Source organism: Scyliorhinus torazame, chromosome 21 (assembly GCF_047496885.1).
Source record: "Scyliorhinus torazame isolate Kashiwa2021f chromosome 21, sScyTor2.1, whole genome shotgun sequence".
NCBI classification, from domain to species: domain Eukaryota; kingdom Metazoa; phylum Chordata; class Chondrichthyes; order Carcharhiniformes; family Scyliorhinidae; genus Scyliorhinus; species Scyliorhinus torazame.
In genome coordinates this window covers 121,673,645-121,693,929 of record NC_092727.1, presented here as the reverse complement: position 1 = coordinate 121,693,929, position 20,285 = coordinate 121,673,645, and the positions used below count along the sequence as shown (strand labels likewise).

The window sequence follows — 20,285 nt, the reverse complement described above, 5'->3', positions numbered from 1 at the left end:
AACCTTGTCCCTACCTGAGGGAAACCCTCCGGTTAAATCACCACCAGTCAGCTCTCTCTCTCTCTCCAAAAAACCAGACAAGCATATGGTCCTCTGGGACTTGGCGACTTTCGCTGATCATCTATAAGTTCATTGCATTTGCAGCTGTTATATTTTTGAGACACTAATCAGAGTTCAGAGCCTCACTTTGCTGCCAAGCCATTTGATATCCAAGTCAGATCAAACATAATTCAGAACCAAAGTTCAACATTTACCTGAAGGGTAAAACTGGTGACTACGATCACCAAGTGAGACAGTACCCATTATTACCTTCCCCAGCACCCCAGTTAAATGACTTTGAAAAGGACGCCCAAGACTTGGGGCACCACTTCCAAGCACGGGAATGCTGCTCATCTGCATTTTCAGGATTATTTTTAAAATCTTGTAAATAAAGTTGGCGATTCGTTTTAGTCTGGACTATTCATCCACACTGTGGTGTGTTTTGCTTTCCAGTTGACCCGAATGTCTGATGTGTAGCACACGTGAAAAACTTGGTAAAAATGGTAACTGTTAAGAATGTGGCCTGTTCTTCTCATTTGCAACACACCATGATCTTGGTTTTGAAACCTATGTGGCACAGATCAATGAATGTTGTTGCAAACCTACTGATCCTGTTGCTATTTCAACTGTATTTATGATTTTCTATTGAGGTCAGACCTTCACCGAAGTCCCAAGTGTTTCCCGCTATTAAGTGTGTCAAATTACATATTCCATGTTGCTGTCAACCTCACGCAGCTCCACCTTCGACAATAGGATCATGTTAGTGTCAAGGGAATAATAATGTGAGTAAACCTGCGACAGAGAAACCATCAAGATCAGTGTGCCAGGCAGCAAAATCTTCCCTCCCAGCTTTTCCACCTCTCCTATTATCGGAGGGTATCCTTTAAATTGTGGCGAGTTTGATACATCAAAACACCCTAATGAGATTGTATATTTATATATTGCACATAGAACTTGGGAGGTGCCTAACTATACAAACGACCAGCTCCAGTCAGTCTACACTAATGGATTAGGTTGCTGAGCCTGGCTTAAAGCGTATGCCACTGTACAAACAGGAATTAGCTTCCAAGCCATGAACTAATACTAAATGCAAAAGCTGCTTTGTATTGAGGACTCGTGTCACTGAACACTACCAATGCTACTGAATTCTTCACTTTGCCAACTGCTCCAATGGTGATTAGTTTGCGCTTTTGCAAATTACTGTTGCCCGTGTGTTTTTTTTTAAAATAGAAATTCCACTGATGAAATCTTGCACCATATCAACACACAATATACGCTAGTGCCAAGGTTCAGCTGTGTTTAATCTACCAGGTCCCTTTTAGACTTTAATGCCTAATTACTATAAATCCTAAGGTCAAGTGCTGTTGCAGATTGACGGGTGCTAGTAAATTTCCAGCTTCAGGTTACAAGAAGCCAGCATGAAAATACTGCCTTCTATATTTTTAATACTTTGTGCTTTAAACTAGTTCTTAAAAAAAGATTCTGTACCAGAAGGTCTGTGGTTATGTTTGTGGTCTTGGTTTATCTATACTATTTTATCTATTTATCTCTAACACATGGTACATAGACACTCATGGTGTCTTATTTAATCTTTGTAGCTGTGCTCAATTGGAAGGCCCTCGTTATTTCCAAATTTGTGTTACGACTCCCTGGGCTAGGGCACAGTCAATTCCAGACCCCCCCTTGAGACAGACTCTTAACACAACTGAATTAACCAATAATTCTTAGAAAAATACTGCAAGTCTTTGGCCCTTGGCTGCCCAATAATTACAGTCACCAGGTTTGTAAATTTAAACAATTTATAATGAAATATATACACACACACACCACGGGGACAAGTGTCATGAGAATGTCACTTTAAGAAATGTTTGTCTGCTCAAGTTACTGCCGTGATGTCAAAGTGTGGGTGGAACTGAGCTCTGGCTCTGCTTTTTAGTTTCACTTTGACAAAAGCTTGGGCGTGTCTGTGTTTTTTGGTTTTGTTTTAGTGTTGGAGCTGCAGCCAGCACTTTGAAGGTGTAATGTTGATCTCTCCGCCATCTAAAGACTATCTCTTGATCATTTGGTGAATTCACAGAGTATCCAGGGACCCAACTCTGCTTTCCTTAGGTCTCTGGAAATCATCGCACTCAAGCAGGATCCAATCATCACCTGTTACCAGGCAGAATATGGCTTTTTGGCCAATTCATTTGACACCAGCCAACCAATCAAATCCAGTCTGACCACATCTCTTTGGTGTCACAAAGTCTGAGTTTTGCAGCTCACAAACTGAGCAGAGTGCTCGGTTTTGAACTTCTGAATTCCTTGCTTCCCCTGCTCGACTTAAAGGTATACGTGCATTAAGCATAATTGGATCAAAATGATAACGGCAAAAGAAGGGAATCGTTAGGAAGGACCCTTACACTTGACTACTCTGACACATTCCTTGCTGGTCTCACATTCTGTCCTCTGCAAAACTCAATGGATTGTGTCTTAACTCACAGCAACTCCTATTCCCCTTTCAGCCACCGCGGTGTTCGCTGACCTACTCTGGCTCCATGTCAAACAACATCTTGACTTTAAAATTTATCATCTTAATTTTCAAATCCCTCCATTGCTTTGTCCATCTTCATCACCCTTCAGAGATGTCTGCGCTCCTCTAATTCTGGCACTCTTGTGTATTCCCAATTATAACTTCTCCATTATTGGTGTCTGTGCCATCAGCTGTTTTGGTCCCAGGCTCTGGAAAACCCTTCCCATGCCTCTCAATTTACTTTCCTCCTTTAAATACATTCTTTAACACCAATCCCTTTGACCTTGCCTCCTTTAATACATTCTTTAACACCAACCCCTTTAACGAACGTTTGTTTTTGTTTTTAAATATATTTTTTTAAATATATTTTATTAAAGTTTTCAAACCAAATTTTTCCATTTTACAAATCAACATAAAAATAGTACAGTAACTGATAAATAACATTATTTAAATAATATGGTGAACTAACAAAGTAACAAAAAATAATGCTCCCCCTCCCCCCACCCCTGGGCTGATGCTGCTGTCGATCTATTTTCCCTTAACGTTCCGCGGGATAGTCAAGGAACGGTTGCCACCGCCTGGAGAACCCCTGAGCCGATCCTCTGCGCAAATTTCATTCGTTCCAGTTTTATGAACCCTGCCATGTCGTTTATCCAGGCCTCCATGCCGGGGGGTTTTGCTTCCTTCCACATAAGTAGAATCCTTCGCCGGGCTATCAGGGATGCAAAGGCCAGAATAATCGGCCTCTTTCGCCTCCTGCACTCCCGGCTCTTCTGCCACCCCAAATATAGTTAACCCCCAGCCTGGCTTGACCCGGACCTTCACCACCTTTGAGATCACCTTTGCCACTCCCCTCCAGTACTCATCCAGTGCCGGACACAACCAGAACACGTGTGTGTGGTTCGCCGGGCTTCCCAAGCACCTCCCACACCTGTCCTCCACTCCGAAGAACCTGCTCAGTCTTGCTCCCGTCTTATGCGCTCTGTAGAACCTTAAATTGTATCAGGCTAAGCCTGGCACACGAGGACGAGGAATTTACCCTACTTTGGGCATCAGCCCACAGCCCCTCCTCCCCCAGTTCTTCTTCCCATTTTCCCTTCAGCTCCTCTACCAGCGCCTCCCCCTCGTCTCTCATCTCCTGATATATTTCCGTCACTTTGTCCTCCCCGACCCATACCCCCAAAATCACTATCCTGGATCCCCCATGTCGGGAGCAGCGGAAATTCCCTCACCTGTTGCCTCGTAAACGCCCTCACTTGCATATATCTAAAGATATTCCCCGGGGGCAACTCATACTTTTCCTCCCGCGCTCCCAGGCTCGCAAACGTCCCATCTATAAACAAATCTCTCAGTTTCTTAATTCCTGCTCGTTGCCAGCTCTGGAACCCTCCGTCCATCCTTCCTGGGACAAACCTGTGGTTATTCCTGATCGGGGACCACACCGAGGCACCCGTCACCCCCGTGTCGCCTGCACTGACTCCAGATCCTGAAGGTTGCCACCACCACTGGGTTTGTGGTATACCTTTTCGGGGAGAACGGCAGCGGCGCCGTCACCAGCGCCTTTAGGCTCGTTCCTTTACAGGACGCCATCTCCAGCCTCTTCCACGCCGCCCCCTCTCCCTCCCTCATCCACTAACAAACCATCGCCACATTGGCGGCCCAGTAGTAGTCGTCCAGGCTGGGCAACGCCAGTCCCCCTCGGTCCCTGCTACGCTGCAGGAACCCCCTCCTTATCCTCGGGGTCTTCCCTGCCCACACAAAGCTCATAATGCTCCTGTCTATTTTCTTGAAAAAGGCCTTTGTGATCAGAATGGGGAGACATTGAAACACGAAAAGAAACCTCAGGAGAACCATCATTTTTACCGCCTGCACTCTGCCCGCCAATGAGCGCGGCAGCATATCCCACCTCTAGAAATCCTCCTCCATCTGCTCCACCAGCCGCGTCAGATTAAGTCTGTGTAGAGTTCCCCAGCTCCTAGCTACCTGGATCCCCAAATATCGGAAGCTCCTTTCCACTCTCCTTAACGGCAGGGCGTCTATTCCTCTTCCCTGGTCCCTGGGGTGTATTACAAAAAGCTCGCTCTTCCCTATATTTAGCCTGTATCCCGAAAAATCTCCAAACTCCCTCAATATCTGCATAACCTCTGTCATCCCCTCTACAGGGTCCGCAACATATAGCAGCAAGTCATCTGCGTAGAGTGTTCCTCGATGTTCCTCTACCCCTCTAACCACCCCCCTCCATTTCTTAGAGTCTCTCAACGCCATGGCCAGTGGTTCAATTGCCAACGCGAACAGTAATGGGGACAGGGGCCACCCCTGCCTTGTTCCCGTGTAGCCGAAAATACTCCGATCTTTGCCGGTTTGTGACTACACTTGCCACTGGGGCCCCATATAGGAGTCTGACCCATCTAACAAACCCCTCCCCGAACCCAAACCTCCTCAACACCTCCCATAAATACTCCCACTCTACTCTATCGAATGCCGTCTCCGCATCCATCGCCACCACTATCTCTGCCTCCCCCTCCGCTGGGGGCATCATTATCACCCCCAGCAGCCGTCGAACGTTGACATTCAGTTGTCTCCCCTTTACAAACCATGTCTGGTCTTCATGCACCACCCCCGGGACACAATCCTCTATCCTCGTCGTCAGCACTTTTGCCAGGAGCTTGGCGTCTACATTTAGGAGTGAGATAGGCCTACATGACCCGCATTGCAGCGGATCTTTATCCCGCTTCAGGATTAGTGATATCGTCGCCTCCGACATTGTCGGGGGTAGTATCCCCCCTTCTCTGGCCTCGTTAAAGGTTCTCGCCAGCAGCAGGGCCAACAGGTCAACATATTTCCTGTAGAATTCCACCGGGAACCCGTCTGGTCCCGGGGCCTTCCCTGCTTGCATGTTCCCCAGTCCTTTAGTCACCTCGTCCACCTCAATTGGCGCCCCCAGAGCTGCCACCTCCTGCTCCTCCACCCTCGGGAACCTTAGTTGGTCCAGAAAATGTTGCATTCCCTCTTTTCCCTCCGGGGGTTGGTACTTATATAGCCTCTCATAGAAGGTCTTAAACACCTCATTTACCTTCCCTGCTCTCTGCTCCGTAGTTCCCGTTTCATCCCTAACTCCCCCAATCTCTCTCGCCGCTATCCTCTTGCGAAGTTGATGGGCCAGCAGCCAGCTCCCCCTTTCCCCATACTCATATCTCATCCCGTGCCTTCCTCCACTGTGCCTCTGCCTTTCCGGTGGTCAGCAGGTCAAACTCCGTCTGAAGTCTTCGCCTCTCTCTATATAGTCCTTTGTCCGGGGCCTCCGCATATCTTTTATCCACCCTCAAAATCTCCCCCACTAATCTCTCCCTTTCTTTGCCCTCTTGTTTCTCCTTGTGAGCTCTAATGGAGATCAACTCTCCCCTAACCACCGCCTTCAGCGCTTCCCATACTACCCCCACCTGGACCTCGCCATCGTCATTGACCTCCAGGTATCTCTCAATACATCTCCGCACCCTTCCACAGACCCCCTCATCCGCCAATAGTCCCACATCCAGTCGCCAGAGTGGGCGCTGCTCCCTCTCCTAATTCCAGATCCACCCAGTGCGGGGCATGGTCTGAAACGGCTATGGCCGAGTACTCTGTTCCTGCCATCTTCGAGATCAGTGCCCTACTCAGAACAAAGAAATCTATTCAGGAGTATACCTTGTGGACATGGGAGAAAAAGGAGAACTCTTTGGCCAACGGCCTAGCAAATCTCCACGGATCCACTCCCCCCATTTGTTCCATAAACCCCCCCCCCCCCCCCCCCCCCCCCCCCCCCCCCCCCCCCCCCCCAAGCACCTTGGCCGCTGCCGGCCTTCTTCCGGCCCTGGATCCAGCACAGTATTGAAGTCCCCCCCCCCCCATTACCAGGTTTCCCACCTCCAGGTCTGGGATACGTCCCAGCATCCGCTTCATAAATCCCGCGTCATCCCAGTTCGGGGCATATACATTTACCAGCACAACCTCCTTTCCCTGCAATCTACCACTCACCATCACATATCTACCCCCGTTATCCACCACTATATTCTTGGCCTCGAACGACACCCGTTTCCCCACCAGTATCGCCACCCCCCTATTTTTCGCATCCAACCCAGAGTGGAACACCTGCCCCACCCATCCTTTCCTTAACCTAACCTGATCCGCCACCTTCAGATGCTTCTCCTGAAGCATGACTACGTCTGCCTTTAGTCTTTTTAAGTGCGCGAACACCCGGGCCCTCTTAAATCGGCCCATTCAGGCCTCTCACATTCCACGTGATCAGCCTGATTGGGGGGCCCAACATGATGCTTCCGAAAGTCAGCTAACTCTAACTGACCCCGGCTTCCCCCGTTCTCTCTTTGACCCCCCCTGCGTGTGGAGCTCTCTTCCTTCCTGCGCCCATCTTCCCGCCATCATCTCCATAGCGCGAGTAAAACCCCGCGCTTTCCTATCGGCCCCGCCCCCTATGGCCCTCCCCATCCCCCCCTCAGTCCCTTTTTCCACCGGCGCCCACATTTCTCCGTGTCCCCCCATCTAGAGGAGAGAGATTCCTCATCTATCGTTTCAATATTATAAACCTCCAATTCCCCAATTTACATTTCTGTACCACAACCTCGTTGTTTCCCCCCCCCCCCCACATCAGTCTCTCAGTTCTAGTCCAGTTTCTCTTCTTGGATGAAGGTCCATGCCTCATCCACCGTTGCGAAGTAGTAGTGCTTGCCCTGATGCGTGACCCACAATCGCGCCGGCTGCAGCATCCCAAATTTTATTTTCTTCCTAAGAAGCACCGCCTTGGCCCGATTGAAGCTCGCCCTCCTTCTCGCCATCTCCGCGCTCCAGTCCTGATACACTCGTATCGCCGCATTCTCCCACCAGCTACTCCATACCTTCTTGGCCCAGCTCAAAACAGCCTCTCTGTCCGTGAAGCGGTGAAATCTCACCACTATCGCCCTTGGTATTTCTCCCGCCTTTGGTCTTCTCACAAGGACCCGGTGAGCTCCTTCTACCTCCAGGGGGCCCGATGGGGCCTCAGCTCCCATTAGCGTATGGAGCATCGTGCTCACATAAGCCCCAACGTCAGCTCCCTCTGTTCCTTCGGGGAGACCTAGAATCCGTAGGTTCTTCCTCCTCGAACTGTTCTCCAGGGCTTCCAGCCTTTCGATACATCTCTTATGTAGCGCCTCATGTGTCTCCATTTTTACCACAGGGCCCTGTATCTCATCCTCGTTTTCGGCTGCCTTTGCCTTCACTCCACGGAGCTCTATCACCTGGACCTTTTGTGTTTCCTTCAGCCCATCGATTGCCAATAACATCGGCGCCAGCACCTCCTTCTTTAGTTCCTCCACACACCGTCGGAGGAATCCTTGCTGGTCCGGGCCCCATGTCATCTGGGCTCCATCCGCCGCCATCTTGCTTCTTCCTTCTCTTCTCTGCCGCTGCTCCAAAGGATCCTTCGCAATCTGGCCACTGCCACTGGTCCTTTCCATACACACCCGGGGGGACACCTTCCTTAGTCACCCCACACTGGGTTTGGTCTGAAAAAAGTTCCGTTGGGGCTCCCGAAAAGAGCCCAAAAGTCCGTTAGAACGGGAGCTGCCGAAACGTGCAGCTTAGCAGTGCATCACCGCAACCGGAAGTCAACCAAACGTTTGTTAATTTGACTTACATTTCTCCTTGTGTCGGACATTCATTTACAATACTCCTATGTAGTGCCATGGGATATTTTGATGTTAAAGGCACTATATAAATATAAGCTGTGGACCTCCTATGACTGTAATGATACATTAAATGATGTACAAGGGGGAAACCACGGTGGTGCAATGGCTAGCACTGCTGTCTCACGGTGCCGAGGACCCGGGATCGATCCCGGCACCCTGTCCGTGTGTACGTTCTCCCAGTGTCTGCATGGTCCTCACCCGCACAACCCAAAGATGTGCAGGGTAGGTGGATTGGCCACGCTAAGTTGCCCCTTTGTAAAAAAAATAAAGAAAGAAAAGGGGGGGGGGGGAAAGGTTGTACAAGGGCAGACGTGGTATATCACAATGCACAAAATTGTACGACTGAATAGATAACTCAACCACTGCTACTCTGCGGCTTCACCCTTTAGTACCAGTAAACGGAACGTTTATGTAAACAGAGTTTATTCAAAGTATCAGGGAACTTTGCAAAGGGAATACTGCTCACCAGTCATAGGTTCAGATCAATGGATGCAGAATTTCAGGTAACTTTGCAACAAAATGTGATGTCTTGCACTTGTAGTTTTTTTTCAATATTTTAACTCCGAATACACCTGCAGTGTTACTGGTGGTGAGATGGAGAACAAGTGTTTGACACCATCAACATATCATTCAAATTGTGATGGATTATGGGATTATTAATGATAATTGCAGGTTTGAGGTATACAATTTTGTCCATATTTATGTGGAAATTATAAATCGGGAGCTTTGTATATAATGCTTACTTGCTCAAGAACTCAACTTTATGACTTACTTTTTTGAAAGGTGCTAGATGTTCCAAAAAGGCGGCTTCTTGTAGTACATGGAGGGAAAACAGCAACTTACTTAATGGCAAGAGCATGCCAGGGTTCCAGAAACAGTGAGGGATCATCATTTGGAAGTAGAGATACTGGCTAGTTCACAAGTGTGTGGTGTGCGCGTGTTGGGCAGCACGGTAGCATAGTGGTTAGCACAATTGCTTCACAGCTCCAGGGTCGTCCCAGGTTCGATTCCTGGCTTGAGTCACTGTCTGTGCGGAGTCTGCATGTTCTCCCCATGTCTGCGTGGGTTTTCTCTGGGTACTCCGATTTCCTCCCACAGTCCAAAGATGTGCAGGTTAGGTGGATTGGCCGTTCTAAATTGCCCTTAGTGTTGGGTGGGGTTACTGGGTTGTGGGGAAGGGGTGGTTGTGTGTGCTTGGGTGGGGCGCTCTTTCCGGGGGCCGGTGTGGACTCGATGGGCCGGGTGGCCTCCTTCTGCACTGTAGAATCTATGATTCTATGAGACTGAATGTTAGGTTGTGGCAATAGTGGGAGGGTGAATTTGTAGTAATAAATTGCAGTGAACGTGTGGGAGCATTTGGGAAGGGATTTACTGGGCACAGACTTCAGGGATGGGATTGGAGAGAGGTGGGGCGGTACAGTTTGGGCCACTGGAAGGAGAGATCGTGGTGACTTGGATATGCTGCTGGGTTTTGAAAGCAGTGCATGGGTGAGACACCTGGAAATAATCAAGATGGTAGGCATAGAAAGTGGTATTATTGTGCTTGCTGGGTGGAGTCAGTGGATATTTTGGATATTTAGTGAAGAGAAATTTTATTTCCCTCTGCCCCCTCAAAATGGAAGAGGTTTCCAAGCACCGAGGAGGAATGTTATCTTAATTGCAGCGCTCATTACACTTGTAATAATTGTCAACTGTGTGCCAGCAATTAGAATACAAATAAGCTTTACACTTGACATGCTCCTGGCAAGTGCCAGAAAGCCATTCATTGGAACCTGCCCTGTCATAGAAAAGCCTGGATACTATTGTCAAGTCTCACTGGGCTTTTAAATTCTCTGTTTACATCCTAGAATGCAGTGATAGAACTTCCCTGACAGAAGATAGATGGGGCAGAGAGGCCCAATTTTCACAGGCTTTAGAAAATTGACTGTACAGAACAGCATATCAAAAGTTGGAATGACTCAAAGCCAACAGTCGTAGAGGAAGAAGGAACCAATCTGAGGCAAGTATAACAAATAGGCTAGGCTTAGATTTAGGAAGTTTAAGGATGACAGAAAGTAAATGTTGCACTTACAGGAAGTGGCGCTATACACAAGAGAGATAGACAGATATCTTCTGGTATGGTTGTCTTCGAACGTAGCTCAATCACAAAATATAAATCGCTCTCTGTGAAGTCAATTATATTTAAGAAGTAATTAGGCACACATTGAAGCGGACAAATGCTAAAGGATACGTACAAAGAGAAGGATAATGGAATTAGAATAGTACCAATGTGGAGCTAAAAGCACAGACCAACAGCCAAATTTCTTCCTTCACTACTGAAACTTTTACGATTCTTTGACTTGATCTTGGTCTGAAAGGTGCAGGGGTGGATTCTTGCTTTAATCTGGCATCACTGAAGTTTGCACTGGTCAGGTGATTACAAAGGGCTAATTTTGAACCACGATTCAGTGCCTGACAGAGGCAGAAAAGACAATTAAATCAGAAAGCTCTAAGGTGCACAAGACACACACTGAAGTGCATTGAAGAAGATTTGCGAACGAGATTAAATGGAGAAATAAAAGCAAAATTAAGCTAGCATTTTTCTTCACTTATAGAACTTCCACATACAAAAGTTACATATTACTGCTAGGCAAGGACAAAGTGATGTGATTTCTTAACTCGAATTTCCCCAAACAAGACAGAGGAACTTTTGGCTCCCTCGCTCGCAGGGTACCATCATCCAGAATTCAAATGGGGACGTCCAAGAAGCCCAGCAGTTTGGGCTTGGGCCTCATCATGCAAATGGCACAGCAGTAGGAGCCGGCACAGACTTTTATGTCACTGCTTAACCGAGTGGCTGTCCAAGATCAGCTCTGGAAGAAAGGTGGCTAGGCCTTGTGTGATCAGAGGGCCATCAAGAGTCGTATATGGCAGCGGCACTGGTCTGGACCAATGGTTCCTCTAATTTTTTTTTCGTTGGCGCGCACAGACAATTTGTTTAAGAAGAGGCCTCCATTTTTTTTTTGTATGAGCACACTCATGCAATAAGAAAGCTAATTTGCCTATAGCCTGTGCAGTAACTTTCGTGTTACTGCACAGCTGGGCTGCTTCAAGGCAACATTAGATTGGAGTATTGTTTAGGGTGTAGTAAGCCTCGAAGCCTGAGTCAGCAATAAGGTCGGAGATCTCAGGACCAGAGGTGACAGTGATTATAGTCCATTCTTAAGTCCAGGCTGTTTATCGTGGAGACAACGAGTCTTTATGTTGGCTGCTTCAGGCAATTTTGGTTTGCGCAAGAGGGAACAAAAGCAGGCATTAGGCTACTACAAACAATATGCAAACATGGGGTCGAATTCCTGCTTCAGAAAGGGATAAAGAATGCCTCTTATTTGGCCTTGCCAAAATGGTATCCAGTGTGGTCTGCACCAGTGTTCAGAGTGTGTTGCTGACACCATTTGGATTCAATATGGCATTTGTAATACTAAAAACTGGGTGCTGTGGCACAAAGTTTTGAACAGTAAAGATTTAAAGTGAACTAAATAAACCCAGTGCAAAATTATAAGAATGCTTTTATTTATAAGAATGCGTGTATTGGTGCAGGAAGTGTAGAATTATTAACACTTTCCCTGGTAATTCCCTTCCATGCAAGAAATACAGACAATACATTCGATATTTATTAACTGTGTGCAGTTATGGGTTTACCCAAGTCTACGCCCCCAAATACAACGTTTGAGTTCAGAAACCCATCTTGTAACATTTTTGAACACTAAGCTCTATTTTGTCTTATTATTTATAATGCTCAATTCAAATTAACGGACAACTGCTTTTGTATGTGCAAAAGGCTGAATTTTCAGCAGTAAACTCTAACTTGTGACTTTTCCCTGATTCTAACTGTCTGGAATGCTGAAACGTTGCACATCTTGTCAGAGCACCAAGCCCACTTAATTCCTCAGATTAACAAAACCTCCGAAATTAGAATATTAGACAGACAATCAAATGTGGTTTTGAATGTTTTCGCTGCACACCAATAATAAATCAATGATTATTTTCAGCGAGAAAAGAGTTTTTCAGCACTTTGGATTCAGGGAACTCACCGATTGAATTTGCGTTCGTGGCATTTAGTAAGAATTAAAAGAGCTAGTGTAAAACAGTTTACTCTAGTTTAATACTGGGGGTTAGGAGCAACAGTAAATAAACCACATGCATTAATACTGCATCGTCTTACTGTACTGAAACATCTTAAAGCATTTTATCCAATTAATTAGCTCTTGAAGTGCATGTCCCTGTAATCCGCATTCATTCTGTTCGAGCGGTGTACCACAAAAAGCAATGAGAAGATCCAGCTAATCAGTCAGCGGAAGGTTGGCCAGTATATAAATACTCCCCTGCTCCTCTTTAAATAACACCATAGGATATTTAATGCATAAGGAACAGACCACTTTAATGTTCATCCGAAAGATTAACGACGGAGCCAAAAGAATTGGATCATCTTGTTGTAAAGGTTATATTCATAGTGATTACAGTACACAAGCTACTTTTAATACTCATTATGTTTTCACTATAGAACGTTTTTAGGGATGCCAAAAGTATCTACCGTTAATAATAATAGATAAAACGTTTTGCTGCATTAAGCTCATGCACTGAGGGAACAAACTATGCAATGAATGCTGTGAACAACTGGCCAAATTCCTACCTCCAACATTTACCATGGGTTAACAGTGCAACTGCCGTTTGCTGTAAATGGATCTTATGAATAATACCAATGGCCACTGTCACACAGCGCCCATGGTACATCTACAGAATGTAATTAGCCCCAAAAAGGTATTTTCTAGAATTTATCTGTGATAATGTTTGATCCAAAATATCTCAGGTTTAAAAATTGGTTTCAGTCAGCTGTATCTCAGGGACCCCTATTCTTCAGTCAGCTGTATCTCAGGGACCCCATTCTTCAGTCAGCTGTATCTCAGGGATTCCATTCTTCTCCAAAAATGGTGACCCAATACACAATTGTTTCACACAATCTTACTTTAACAGCGTTTTGAATTTTAAAAATGTGTAAATAAGGTGGTGTCTTTAGTCAAGAATTAATCAAAACAAAAAGTTATTTGGTGATCAATACAATCTAAGAGGTTTGTTTCATATTCGCGCTGTAATTTCTCCAATTGCTGAGCCATTAAGAATATACAGAGGAAGAGATGAGCATTCAAACATTAAAAATTCAACAGAGACCAGCCAAACTCCCAGCCAAACTGTTTACATCAAGGAATGCACCCAATAGCAGAAATTACAGAACTGAAGCAGAGTAGTCAGAGCTAATGTAAGGATCTTCCTGGTTGTTCCTGCCTATTCCCTTATTTTTCCCGATATTTTATTTTGCTTACAATTTTTATCCATGGAGGATTAATGGGCCCATAACTTTAATGCAGCATTTACCTTTAATTTAAGGAGAGTTCAGTAAGGACTCAGTTTTGACTTGCTTGGCTGTGGCCAACGAACTGACTCAAAATGCTGGGCGTTGCTGATAACGAATGGTGATTGGCTCTGGAATGTCTCTCCCCAGCAAGGCTGGGTTGTTTTAGTTTCGCTTTTAGTTCTGAAGCTGAAAGGGACAGCTCTGTTTCTCTCGTGCTATGATGACATCTCTCTAAAAATCCAGTGCAAGAACTCTTCTCTTTTCCCAGTAAGGCTGGATGTAATTTTAGTGAAACTGCGAAGGATTGAGAATAAAACTCAGGCTGAAAGCTGGATTTTATTGCGAAGCAAAGTGTTAAGAGAGAAGGTGGACATTTGAGTTGAAGCCCAGTTTAAGAAAGGCTAAAGAGTCTCTCCAGAAGAAATTCTACTGCCTGGGAGTACTGAATGAATGTTCCTGCAAGAAGATCATCACAAATTGTACACTGGTGGCTTTGAGGATAGCCTGCTGCAAAGAATACAATAATTTTTACCATAATACTATTTTTCACCCCTTTCCATCCCATCTGTGTTTGTCTGTTGTGTGTGTGAGAAAAGGATGGGACAGTAGGTTAGCTTGCCCTTTTTCCATTGTAATAACTGCAAGATTCATCTTTATTTTGGTTATAAATAAACAGTAATTGTGTTTCAACTTATAAACCTGGTGACTGTAAACTATTGGGCAGCCAAAGGGCCAAAGACTTGGGAATTGTTATACAGGTTACTGGTTAATTCACTTGTGTTGGGACTCCGGGGCCTGGAGCCAACCACGCACTAGCCCAGGATGTCGTCACGCTATCAAAAGATCTTAGATGAATTAAGATTCAGTATCATCCACGTACACAATATCCAAACGGTCTATGAAGAAGCATGCTGGTTATTTAACCCCACATGGACTGATTGTTGAATAAATGCAACATATTTAATCTCATTTGACTTTCGTATATAATTAATCTGTACGCAATTAATCTGTAAAGAAATCTTTTCAAGTAGTTTTAGCCTCTGCACTTTGGTCTCTTGGATCACGTTCCACCTATCAGAAAAGGTAAGACAATGTGGTCGCCACTCATGTGATCTCCAATGATCAATATATTTATCATTAGGAGTTAATGGTTAACCCAAGAGATACTAAACCAAATGCATTGTGTTCCAGGAACACAGATTTTGGCTGAAAAGATACTCCGCCTGCTTAAGGAAATTGCTTCTTAGTCATGAACACAAGACAAAGTCAGGCAAGAGTTTGAGCCATAATTAGTTACCTATTGCTGAAAGAGCTGCTGTAGCACTGAACATTCACAAAATATGTGAAAAAAGATCATCTTTATTTTACATCAGAGCAGTTTTGCGCCAACATCACTCCATTACTACTATGGTGTAGTCTATTGAGACTCTGAATACCACAACTAACTAGATTGGTTATTAAAAAAAAGCTAGTCACCAAGTCAAGGGGAACCGCCAGTTTGTAACAGCAATCAACTCAGCAAGTCATCTGCTAAATGATGGGTGAAAGAGACAGTGTCATTCGTCCCTTGGTTAGTCTCAGTGAAAATATCCTAGGGATTACTGTGGAAGAGAGGTTTGTCCCAACAGTCCAAAAAATGCTTACAAACACTGCAAAAACAGCTGAGGCAATCAGCCCCCGACATCATTAAATAAAGGTCAGCTCCATAAATTTAAATCCAAACAGTGATTGTCTATACTCAAATAGAATTACATCAGTAAATACAATTGTAATGAAATTACTTTATCTCTGCAGTTCCAGTCCAAACTTTAAACCAAATCTGTGCATGCCATACACTTTGCAGCACACCACTAGTAGCTTCGCCTTTTCATTCACGCATGTGCCCTCAAGTGAACAACTTGCATTTATCTAGCACCTTTAATGTTGGACAAATGTCCCAAAGTGAACGTATCCTGAATGTTGGAAAACAGTCCCAAAGACAATATATTGTGAGCCACAGGAGGCAAGAAAAAAGGTTTAGGAGGGAATTCTCCAGAGTGAGATCTAGGTGGAAAACGGCCTGGCAACCAATGGTGCGTTGAAAATAGAAGCTGCGACAGAGGTCCAAGTCAGAGGAATGAGATTTCAGGGCAAAGGGTTACAAATTGGAGGAAGAAGTGACCACGGAGATAGTTAAATAACAGCATTAAAACAGAGAGTTTTTATAGTAGGTTTTATAATTTAAGATCCTAACCAGTGTAAACTATTAAAACTGTGAACGACCAACATGAAAACGTACCCAATTATTAAGTTGAAGAGCTATGGTGCCCTAGATGTAAGTAGATGTACTGCATGGTACAGGTCTGTGCCAAACAGACCAGCAACATCTTTAATTCCTCATCTGTGTTTATGGTGCTTGACCTCAATCACTTGATGAACTGCAATTGGTCTCAATATCCTTAGCCCTGTGCAGGAGTGGAGGGCAAGTGGGAGGTAGAGGGGAAGATAGGGAATTATGAAGAAACAACTCGGGTTTCTATTCCCGAGTTGCTATCTGGAAGTAGCATTTCCGGAAGTACATTGTGCAGACTGGAATATGATTAGAAGGTAGAAGATGATGGGGTGAGGGGAGAAAGAGACACAAACAGTTTTGAAAGAATTAAATTGTTTTCATTTTGGGAGAGGAAGCTTTCTAATTTAATTTGAAGATGTGTGAACCATTAAGTGGCAATAGCTTCTGGTGATTCGTCATCAGGTTCCCCCTCTTGTCCAAGGTAGTTTCTGGACTCGAATTTCAATCTTCTCGCAGAAGCACAGACAATATAAAAATGGGAGATTACAGGCACAAGCCTCAAGCATTCTGCGGCTCACTTCAATCAACCTCTATTTAAAACTAAATACTGAATGAAATACATATTTGCAAAAGACGTAGGCCTCAAGCTTGGGAAATTCCTCCCCGAACCGCTCTACATTGCTACCCGTCTGCCCCTTGGACATTTTACCATGTTAAAGACTCTTCATAAATTTAAGTTCCAATTCTCTTTTCTCAATTGCAGTTTCCCTGCCAGTTAGTCAGATATGTGAATGCAAATATAAAATCACAGCAACACCGAGAAAACAAGTGATCGAAATACATGGAATTTTTTAATTATTTTTTTTAAAAACACCAATGAAAAGTTAGATACAATTTGAAAACCAATTGGTTTTCATAAGGAGAAGAACAACATTTAATAGCGCAGCCTGAAGATTCACTTCCTTTGGATCATCTATAATTCACCGCTATATGCAGATTACCCCAGATCACTTGAACCCATCAGATTACCTACACGATATTGTGTAAATATTGCATTGGAAAATGTTAAGTTTAAATCCTTGCTGGATTTCATTCAATTCTATTTCTTCCTCTTAGTAGATGGCTCGTGGGGAAATGCTCAGTCATGTGATACAGACTTGTCAAGGCGGCACGGTGGGTTAGCACTGCTGCCTACTGCGCTGAGGACCCGGGTTCGAATCCCGGCTCTGGGTCACTGTCCGTGTGGAGTTTGCACAGTCTCCCCATGTCTGCGTGGGTTTCACCCTCCCAACCCAAAGATGTGCAGGGTAGGGTGATTGGCCAAGTTAAAAATTATTTATTGGAAAAAAATAATTAGGTACTTTAAATTTATTTTAAAAAAGAAAAAAAACTGATAAAGACTAGTCTATGCCAGGAAAGACTTGAACTAAATTCCAATTTGTGCCAACATGTGGCCCAGAAGGTGCAGGATCATCAATTAGCCTTGGTCCAAGAAAAGAGAGGAAAGATCGCGAGCACGCACCTGCAAGAATGAGCAAGTGAATACAAAAACACTCAACCAGTTGCTTCATTTCCACTGGAAAATAGACATTGACTAGCCAAGCTCATTTGAAGATGAGCCACCTGGCAAAATACCAGAACACCATCAGCACCTGTAGAGCCATATTTAAAAATCATGCCCTCAAAATCCAGCCAACTCGCTGGAGGATTTGGAAGAGGCTTGACTTACTTAGTGTGCTGGCGCCTCATTGATGGCTATACCGTAAATCAGAACACAAAGATTAGTTAGTATCTGCAATTTTAATAATAATAATCGTTTATTGTCACAAGTAGGCTTCAATGAAGTTACTGTGAAAAGCCCCTAGTCGCCACATTCCGGCACCTGTTCGGGGAGGCCGGTACGGGAATTGAACCCGCGCTGCTGGACTTGTTCTGGTTTAGCACAGTGGGCCCCTACATTGGAGTACATGCAAATTAGTAAGGACTGGATTTAAACTTTCAACCTGGTAAAATGGAGAAAAACAGAATGGTGGAACACCCCAAAATAGTGATAGAACAATACAGTAACCCCATGAAGCGTTAGTAACCCCATGAAGCATTAGAGGGCACGATGTTGAGGCAGGCAGTAACACTAAGTTATCAAAACTCGCACATAACATGGTTCGCTTAAAAAAGGTGCCATGCCACCACTGATGGAATGGCCATGAACCAGAGGACATCAATTTAAAGTTTTTTTTTAATAGTTCATTGGATGTGGGCATCGCTGGCTGGGCCAGCATTTATTGCCCATCCCTAATTGCCCTATCCGAGTTTTTAAAAAAAATAATTTTATTAAAGCATTTGTATAAATAGTAAATACAAACAAAAACAAGTGCAAGAACAAACAGGATCATATTAAGTAACTAGCAACCAACCCCCCAAGCATTCCCCTTCTCCTGTCCGTCCCCATTTTAACTCCATTATCTTGACATCCCCCCCCCCACCTCCATTCTCCTCTAAGTCGTCAATCAACAGCTTCCGCCTCCAGGCAAACCCATCGACCGACCCTCATTAAATGAACTTGATTTTCTCCAACCTTACCCCATTCACCCCCACCGGGTCCAGTACCACTCTTCCCCTCCCGTCCTTCACCCTTCCAATCTCCCTCGCCGCCTCCTACTTCCTAAATTGGTGGGCTAGCATCCTGTGAGCCTTCTCCCGTACTCATACACTGCCCCTCTGTCCCTCCACAACTGCTCTTCTGCCTTCCCAGTGGACACCAGCCCAAACTCCATCTGGAGCTTCTGCCTCTCCTTCAACAACCTTGCCTTCGGGGCCTCCAAATACCTCCTGTACCGCTCGCAGAATCTCATCTATCAGCCTTGTTGAGATGCCAGGGATAAAATTGCCTTGTTCTTTAATGATGAGAAGAACAATGAGTAATATGCAAAGCTGAACAATGTCAAATTCCAATCCAACAAGTAATTTAGAAACTTACTGTACTCAGAATCAAGCATCTTGCGCTTAACTTTAGGAGACCACAAGTACTAACACTTAGCTCTTCAAAATCTTGATCAATGCAATGGGTACATGGTTGACAGTTTAATGCTTTACCTAGTTATCATACAATAGGTCTGAACTTTGGGCATTTCAAAGTAGAATGGATTATCTCAACTACACCACAATAATTTAAATCTCGTATATTCCAATCCTATAATCACCAAGCCATTAGGAGAGTCAAGAATTAAGATATTGTTGTACTAAACTGTGCAGACAAAGCCTCGGGTTTGATTCTCAGTATTAGCTGATTTCAGTGAGCCTAAAAACGGCCTCAAGAATCTTTTCAGCCTTTCTTGGGCATATAGCAGCATTTCTTCAATGACACTGGGTTAAATTTTGGTGTCATACCTTTGTCCTATCCCACAAGGATAGATGAAGACGGTAGTTTACCGCCACCTTCACAAAGCAACCCAGGACCAGCAAGCATTACCCGTTAACATTTCTTTTAATTAAAAAGAAGCCTCTGGCATGAGAGAGACATGACGTTCATAGAATCTTAGAATCAAAAACACTATCATGAGCTCAGTTTCAATGCAGGGTGGAATAAAAGGTTTAAGCTAATGGCAGTCTTTTGTAACCTATTCACTTAGCCCAAGTTGTGGGCTTCCATTCATAGCCAACCCTCACATCTGTTTGCAGTGGGCCTCAAGCAAAGTAGAAACTGCTTTCTTGCAATACAACCAAGAAACGTCTCTCATCACACCAAACACAAACTTGGTGACTGCTTTGCCAAACAGCTTCACTGAGCCCGCAAGCATGACTCCGACCTTCCAATCACTTACCATTTCAACTCTGCATCATGTTTGCATACCGACATGTCCATCTTTGGCCTGCTGCAATGCTCCAGGTGAAACCCAGACAAACTGGCTGAATATCATCTTCCAATTAGGCAAGCTACAGCCTTCTGGACTCACATTTTGTTCAACGACTTTGTACTAAACTAAACCTTTCTCCTCCATCTTCATCCCCTTTTTTTGTTTTGTTTGTTTCAATGCAAAACATCCCCATACTCTCCTGTCACTTGTTCTTCAGTTTTGCTTTCACCGAGCACGGACCCTTTTTTCTCCTATTGACACATGCTGCTATCTTACCTTTATGCCACTATCAGCACCTCCTTTAGTCCTTAATGCTGCAGTTAACACTCCCTTTGTCTCGTGACCCTGACATCGTTGTCAATCTCTCCTTTGCTCCGACCTAGCTCTGACCTGGAATTCTGCTCCACTTTCTCCAACCCCTTTTCTAAACTATATAATCCGTCACATTTCTACCCCAATTCAGCTGAGTCATAAGGAACTCTGTTTCTCTCGCCGC

At 44.7% G+C, this 20,285-nt stretch overlaps 1 protein-coding gene across 2 annotated transcripts in view; it reads right to left on the bottom strand.

Annotated features, from left to right (window-relative positions):
- LOC140398594 (F-box/LRR-repeat protein 20) overlaps nt 1–10,430 on the bottom strand; it is a 146,345-nt gene extending 135,915 nt beyond the window's left edge. For both annotated transcript variants that reach the window (XM_072487427.1, XM_072487429.1), the window contains exon 1: nt 10,343–10,430. The gene's annotated coding sequence lies outside the window, so the exon portion shown is untranslated. The remainder of the gene's footprint in view (nt 1–10,342) is intronic.
- Between the last annotated feature and the right edge of the window lie 9,855 nt (nt 10,431–20,285).